Source organism: Pelobates fuscus, chromosome 1, assembly GCF_036172605.1.
Source record: "Pelobates fuscus isolate aPelFus1 chromosome 1, aPelFus1.pri, whole genome shotgun sequence".
Classification (NCBI taxonomy): domain Eukaryota; kingdom Metazoa; phylum Chordata; class Amphibia; order Anura; family Pelobatidae; genus Pelobates; species Pelobates fuscus.
Window position 1 is genome coordinate 36,798,264 of NC_086317.1, and position 7,170 is coordinate 36,805,433.

The window sequence follows — 7,170 nt, forward strand, 5'->3', positions numbered from 1 at the left end:
AAAATGCCTTCAAAATAAAATACAGCTACACCAAAAAAATGAATATAAAGTGATTTATTTTATTTAACTCACTAGAATGCCAAATCAATGAGAACCCTGAGCTTGTTTCTTTGCAACGAGACGGTTCCATCTGGGGGTAATAGGAGACAATGACACCGAAGTGTGTTGCTTATGTCCAGTTTATTCCGCTGTTTTGTTTTGGTTGCCGTCACTGCAGAAAACCCCGCTTCACACAGATAGGTTGTCGGAAATGGCAATAGGGATTTAAGTGCTGTGGTGGCAATCTCAGGGTATTCCGCCATGACTTTAATCCAGAACACCGGCAGAGTTGTTGTCTCGAACGTAGTTTTAAGGCCACCGTCATTTGCAATCTCCAGCAGTTGTTCTTCTTCTTGCATAGACATGCTAGATTCGCCTGATTTGTTTGCAAATGGGTCGCGGATCCATTCCTTACCAGTTCGTGGGTCTTTTGTGGTTGGGAAGTAGCGCTCAAACTCTTTTAAAAGCAAAGACAGGTGATCGTGCACCAACTGGCAGAATGAATGTTCAAGCTCAGTCTCACCTACAATCCCCGCTAATGTCTGAAACATGTCCAAAATGCCTCTGTTCACGCGCCGTCCCCACAACTCCAGTTTGGCTTTAAATGCAGCTACTTTGTCTGACAACTTGAAAACAGTTGTCATTTTCCCCTGAAGGCCCAGATTGAGTTCATTGAGCAGGCTGAATATGTCACACAGGTAAGCCAGTTTTGCAACCCATACCTTGTCACTGAAATGTGCTGCCAGCTGTGACTTCTTTTCTGAGAGAAATCTTTGCAATGGCTCTCGTAATTCAAATACTCTGGTTAGCGATTTTCCTCTGGATAACCATCTTATTTCTGTGTATAAGAGAAGGCATCTGTACTCTGCATCCATCTCCTCACAAAGCTGCTCAAACAGGCGCGAGTTCAGTGCGTGTGCTTTGATGTGGTTAATAACTTTGACGACATCCATCAATACGCTGTTAAATTCCGGTGACATTTTTCGGCTTGCCAGCATTTCCCTGTGAATGAGACAATGCGTAGATTCACTCTCAGGTGCAACCTCCTTAATCCGAGCAGTTAAACCAGACAGTCGTCCGGTCATGGCAGCAGCTCCGTCTGTGCATATGCTGACACAAAAGGACCATTTCAGTTTTCCTGATATATAACCATCCAGTGACTTGAACAGTTCTGCTCCTGTGGTGTTGGTTGGCAAAGATAGTGCACATAACAAATCCTCATGCACATCCTCCTGATATAGATATCGCACATAAACAAGTAGTAGTGCCTTGTGGTCGATATCTGTAGATTCGTCAACCTGGAGTGCATACCACGGTGATGTATTAATCCTCTCCAACAATTGTGCCTCAATGTCTTCGGCTATTTCCTCAATGCGCCTAGTCACAGTGCTAGCTGACAAAGGCACGTGTGCTACCTTTTCCACAGCAGCCTCTCCTAGAAGTTCACGGCAAATGTCTTAAGTGGAGGGCAAGATCAATTCTTCACCGATAGTAAATGGCTTTTTTAGCCTTAGCAATGCGGTTAGCCACCAAATATGATGCTCTCAGTGCATTCTCCTTTATTGATGTGGTGGCCCTCATAAATTTCTTCTGTGCTTCGTGCTCCCGTTTTTTTCTTTCAAAATACTCCAGGGGCTTGTCTTTTATGCCAGGGTGCTTGGCGGTCAAGTGGCGAAGCAGTTTTGAAGGTTTCATTGCCTCATTAGAGAGCTTCTCGCCGCAAACTATGCAGAGCGGTTTTGGTGCGTGGGAATCACCTGTCCCGATAAATCCATATTTCAAATAGGACTCATGGTATTGTCTGTTAAAAGTTGCATGTTTCTTTGATGTTGAAGGCTCTTCTTCTGTCTGTTCACTGGGCCTTTTTTTTCTTCCCAAGGAAACTTTCTAACGATGTCTGTTTCGTACTCATTTTTGCTAATTTGTGACCTTCGCGAATCAATAAAATCGTGTAAGTTTAATTACTTTGACATACATATTTAAACTTGTATATTTCAGTTTTAGTTAAAAGTGTATGTGTATATATATATAGCGTCCAAGTAGAGAGCACTCTGGAGTCTTAATATTGTATCAAAATAAATACTGCTTTATTGTGCAGAATACAAAAAAATGTCGACGTTTCAGTCACAGTAGACTTTTCTCAAGACCCTTGAGAAAAGTCTACTGTGACTGAAACATCGACATTTTTTGTATTCTGCACAATAAAGCAGTATTTATTTTGATACAATATTAAGACTCCAGAGTGCTCTCTACTTGGACGCTATACATTGGTCAGAGATTACTTGCACCGGATCACAGAAAAGACCGGGAACATTGAGTGCTGGGACCTGGGAAGATGTATATATACCGTATATACTCGAGTATAAGTCGACCCGAATATAAGCCGAGGCCCCTAATTTTACCCCAAAAAACTGGGAAAACGTATTGACTCGAGTATAAGACTAGGATGGAAATGCAGCAGCTACTGGTAAATTTCTAAATAAAATTAGATCCTAAAAAAATTATATTAATTGAATATTTATTTACAGTGTGTGTATATAATGAATGAAGTGTGTGTATGAGTGCAGTGTGTGTGTATGAGTGCAGTGTGTGTGTATGAGTGCAGTGTTTGTGTATGTGTTGCAGAGCCTTGGTGGGGGGGTAGGCATTTTTTATTATTTTTTTATTTATTATTATTTTAATATTTTTTTTATTATTATTTTTTAAGTATTATTATTTTATTATTATTAAAAACAATTTCGTCCCCCCTCCCTGCTTGATACATGGTAGGGAGGGGGCTCTCACTCCCTGGTGGTCCAGTGGCATTGGCAGTTCAGTGGAGGGGGGCTGGCAGAGAGCGGTTACTTACCTCTCCTGCAGCTCCTGTCAGCTCCCTTCTCCTCCGCGCCGGTCAGGTCAGCTCCCTCTGCAAGTCCCACTGTAAGTCTCGCGGCCGCGCTATGACCCCACGGCTCTTGCGAGACTTACACTGGGACTTGCAGAGGGAGCTGACCGGACCGGCGCGGAGGAGAAGGGAGCTGACAGAAGCTGCAGGAGAGGTAAGTAAACGCTCCCTGCCAGCCCCCCTCCTACACAGCCCATTGTCTGTATTATGGCAATGTAAGTTGCCATAATACAGACATTGACTCGAGTATAAGTCGAGTTGGGGTTTTTCAGCACAAAAAAAATGTGCTGAAAAACTCGACTTATACTCGAGTATGTATGGTATATATATGTGTATATATGTATATATATATATATGTGTATATATGTATATATGTATGTATATGTATGTGTGTGTGTGTGTGTGTGTGTATATGTATATGTGTGTATATACATATATATACACATATATACACATACATATATACACATATATATTCACATATATATATACATATTCACATATATATACATATTCACATATATACACATATATATATATATATACATATTCACATATATACACATATACATATATATACATATTCACATATATATACATATTCACATATATACATATTCACATATATACATATTCACATATATACACATATATATACATATTCACATATATACACATATATAACAATTGTTTCACCAGCAGTACGTAAAATTAAAAAGTAACCAAGGCTATGGCTTTTAAATGAATATATATCACTAGAGGGGTTAACTATTCCATGCTTAGCACATAAAACATTATGTACATTAAATAGATTCTGGAAAAAAAAAGTTTAAGAATTTCCACTAAAAATTCTAGAAAAAAGAGGGCATGATTTGAAATCGGGGGGTGGAAGACTGAAGGGTAATGTGATAGATGCTAAAATGCTACTTCACAGAAATGGCAGAATGGCACTGTCACTGTATGTGCACTTACCTCACGGCAGCTTCTCTTCAGTCCCCGCGTCTCCGACCTCGAGTCCTCAGTCCGCGGCGCCTTCTCCTCGGCCAATGGCATGGGGTTTGCCTTTCGGCCAATCAGGAAGCGGGAGGACCCGCTCCCTGATTGGCCAGGAGGAGGATCAGTGTCACACAATGGGCGGGCGCAATGCTCTGCGGAGGAATTAGTTCCTCGGGCGGCGGAGGGCTAATGCTCTGCGGAGGAATTAAAGTTCCTTGGTCGGCGGCCCGGTACCCATTGATCCATGGACCGGTACCGGTCCGCGGCCCGGGGGTTGGGGAACACTGGTCTAAGTAGTAGCTAACCACATTTTTATAAGTAAGTAGATTAGTGTCACAAGCTCTGGAGTCAAGAAGAAGTGAAATAACTATATAATAAAGTAACACGTTAAAGAAACAAGAGATTTAACCACATGTTGTCAGTTCCCTTATTAAACAGAAGAGAAGTCATTCAGTCGCTTTAGAAGGGCATCAACCCCATCTGAGTTAGTAAATATTTGCTGTGTAAGGATGAATAAACAACATGCTATGCTTCAAGCTGATGACATTAAAACACCCCAATGCCCCACCAACAGATGTTAAGTCCCAATATCCCTGGCTGTGGATTGAGGCAGGTATCTGCATGCTCAGTGTTGCCCTTGGTGGTGTGCTCAGTCTCTGATGTTCAGTGTCCACACCTTGAAGTTTGAGGGCTTGTCTGCAGGGTCTGGTGAGTTGGTGTTGTGTCGCTTGTGCCTGCATGCTGCCCCTCTGCCTTCTTTGCTGTATGCAGGTGCAGGGACCATGGAGATTAGGTCTAGCATGTACCGATGTGGTGTGGTCCTGTGTCCCCGTCGGTCAGGCTTTCATGGGCAGGTGCATGGGGTCTGCCCTAGATTTGTGGGGATTGCATTCCTCGGGGGGCGCAAGGTGACAGGCTCCCTGATGCGAGCTAGCAGGGTTGTAGATACCGCCTTTGTAGATGTGGCCTGTGGCTTCAGCTGTGGTTTAGCAGCCTACCTGGGTCTTGGGAGCTCCTCTACGGGCGGAACTGCAGGGTGTGGGCAGGGATCACCCCCACCAGCCCAGAGGGGGGGGAACAGGGCCATGTCCGCCACTCTGAGGGAGTCCGTCTGGATACCGTCGGGCAGGATAGCGGGGCAGCGGCCGTCCACCCCACTCACCGCCTGAGTAGGCCTCATCCCGTGGGGACGACGTGTATCTCTCCGAGGGACTGAAACAGGTACTGTGAGCCTCTCCTCGGGTCCAGTGCTTCCTTGTGTGCCAGCACACCGCATTTGGTCATCCAGTAGGACCGAGTATTCAATTTTTCTGGCTTAAAAGGCATAAAGTTGTCGGAGCCATTGGGCCATGCGACCAGCCAGCATGGCGGTCAGGCCCCGCCCCAATATTGTAATATTCTATAATTCACTATGAATGGGGACATGTATTTTATAGGAATGAGTGTATATAGAGTGTAAAATCATATTATTTGAAGTTAAAGATCTATTTGGGAAAATGTATATGGAATGGGAACAAAAAAATGTTATCCTGGTTTAAAAATTGATATTATATTTTTATTCTCTTTTCCATTTCCTTTTGATACTTCAATGCCGTCAGCATCTCCGGCTCCCCTTCCCCTAGATGACTATGTGAAAAGGAGGCTTGGACCACACACGCTGTACCTGTGGGTGATAGAGACGTGAGCTAGTTTGCAATCACCGGCTTTTTACCCGCCGTTTTCTACGGTATTTAAATGAATGCAGAGAAACCAAGGACACAGAATCATTTTATCCGGTTGAGGAAGCCACTTACAGGTGGTGAAACGCGTTCTGGTTTGCACATAGATGCTTTCTTTATTTATTGTTTTATATAGTGTGATAATAAATTTTGAATAGTTTTACAATTTGATCCTGGTTTCCAGCACTTCAATTTCGTACAGATGGGAGTGCAGTCCCGAATCTGCACAATGTTCTAAGATTGAGTCATTATTATATGACTCCTGGCTTGTGAGTACTCATTTGGATTTACATTTGTACTGTATATACATTTACAATACTACGCAATCGTTGGTGTTTTTTTATCTTTAACATAGGACAAGATCTATACAGATTATAGGGGTGGGTAGCCTAAACTGACCCAGAAGTGATCTACACCAGAGCTGGGTTTATAGCCCTTCGCTTGTGAGTGCAATATTTGTACAAATTAATTTATGTTGCTATATGTGACCTACACTATGTATTATTAATTTCGTTTTAGATACCCATACATATTGCGTTAAACAAAAGGGGAAAACCTCCGTTCGACTTAAACTGAAGGTGATTTATCTATTTATTTAATACTAAAGTGCTACATTCTTCTTTTTATTCTGTATTTGTTATTGGTGATATAAGGGATCGCTTGGATGTATAGCAGCTGATTATTTAAAGATAAACATATTTGTGATTGAATTCTCTTTTTTGTTATAAATAAGCGCTGGTTCTTATACTATTAGAATATACATAAATATATTCCTATATTTATATACTAGCAACAAATTATATGGTTTAAGTATTATGTTGATATTGTTTTCATTTGAGATGTAAAATACATCCCCACAATTAGTTTAAACAATTAGTTTACTTTATCTTGTGCACAATTTTGCTTCTGCATGCTAGCTTGTATAATTGGTCATTCCAAATTTATTTTCTAATATTTTTAGCAGAATTAGCAAACAACCAATGTTTTAAATAGCAGATATTCACAAATGTTTCTCAGTTTTGAGCTTAGTAAATAACATCATTCCTTTGCATTGTTTTCACCAGACACACACACGCGCGCGCACACACGCACACACAGAGTCAAAACGAAGAAAATACGCAAATATTTAGATTTCTTTTCTTAATAGGATTTTTTAAATGTAAATAGCAAACAAAAAATAAAAGAAAATAAACAATAGATCCTTATGATGGGACATTTACATAAAAAGGAATAATTCAGGTAAGAGGCTGAAGAGGTTTTAACTCCTTCTGCGCCACAGGAAGGGGGGCGCGAGGGGGGGAGCACGAGGGGGAGAGCACGAAGGGGGTTAATCCTATAGTGCCAGGAAAACATCTTTGTTTTTTTCTGGTACTATAGGATCCCTTTAATCTCTAAGCACACAGAATCACCCTGCACTAGTAGTGGCACCAGCCCAATTCCATTTTAGTATTGCAGTATACAATATTGTAATATCTTTGTTATTGCCTGAATATCATTTTGTTAGGAAATTCGGTTAACACAATAAACAGTGTT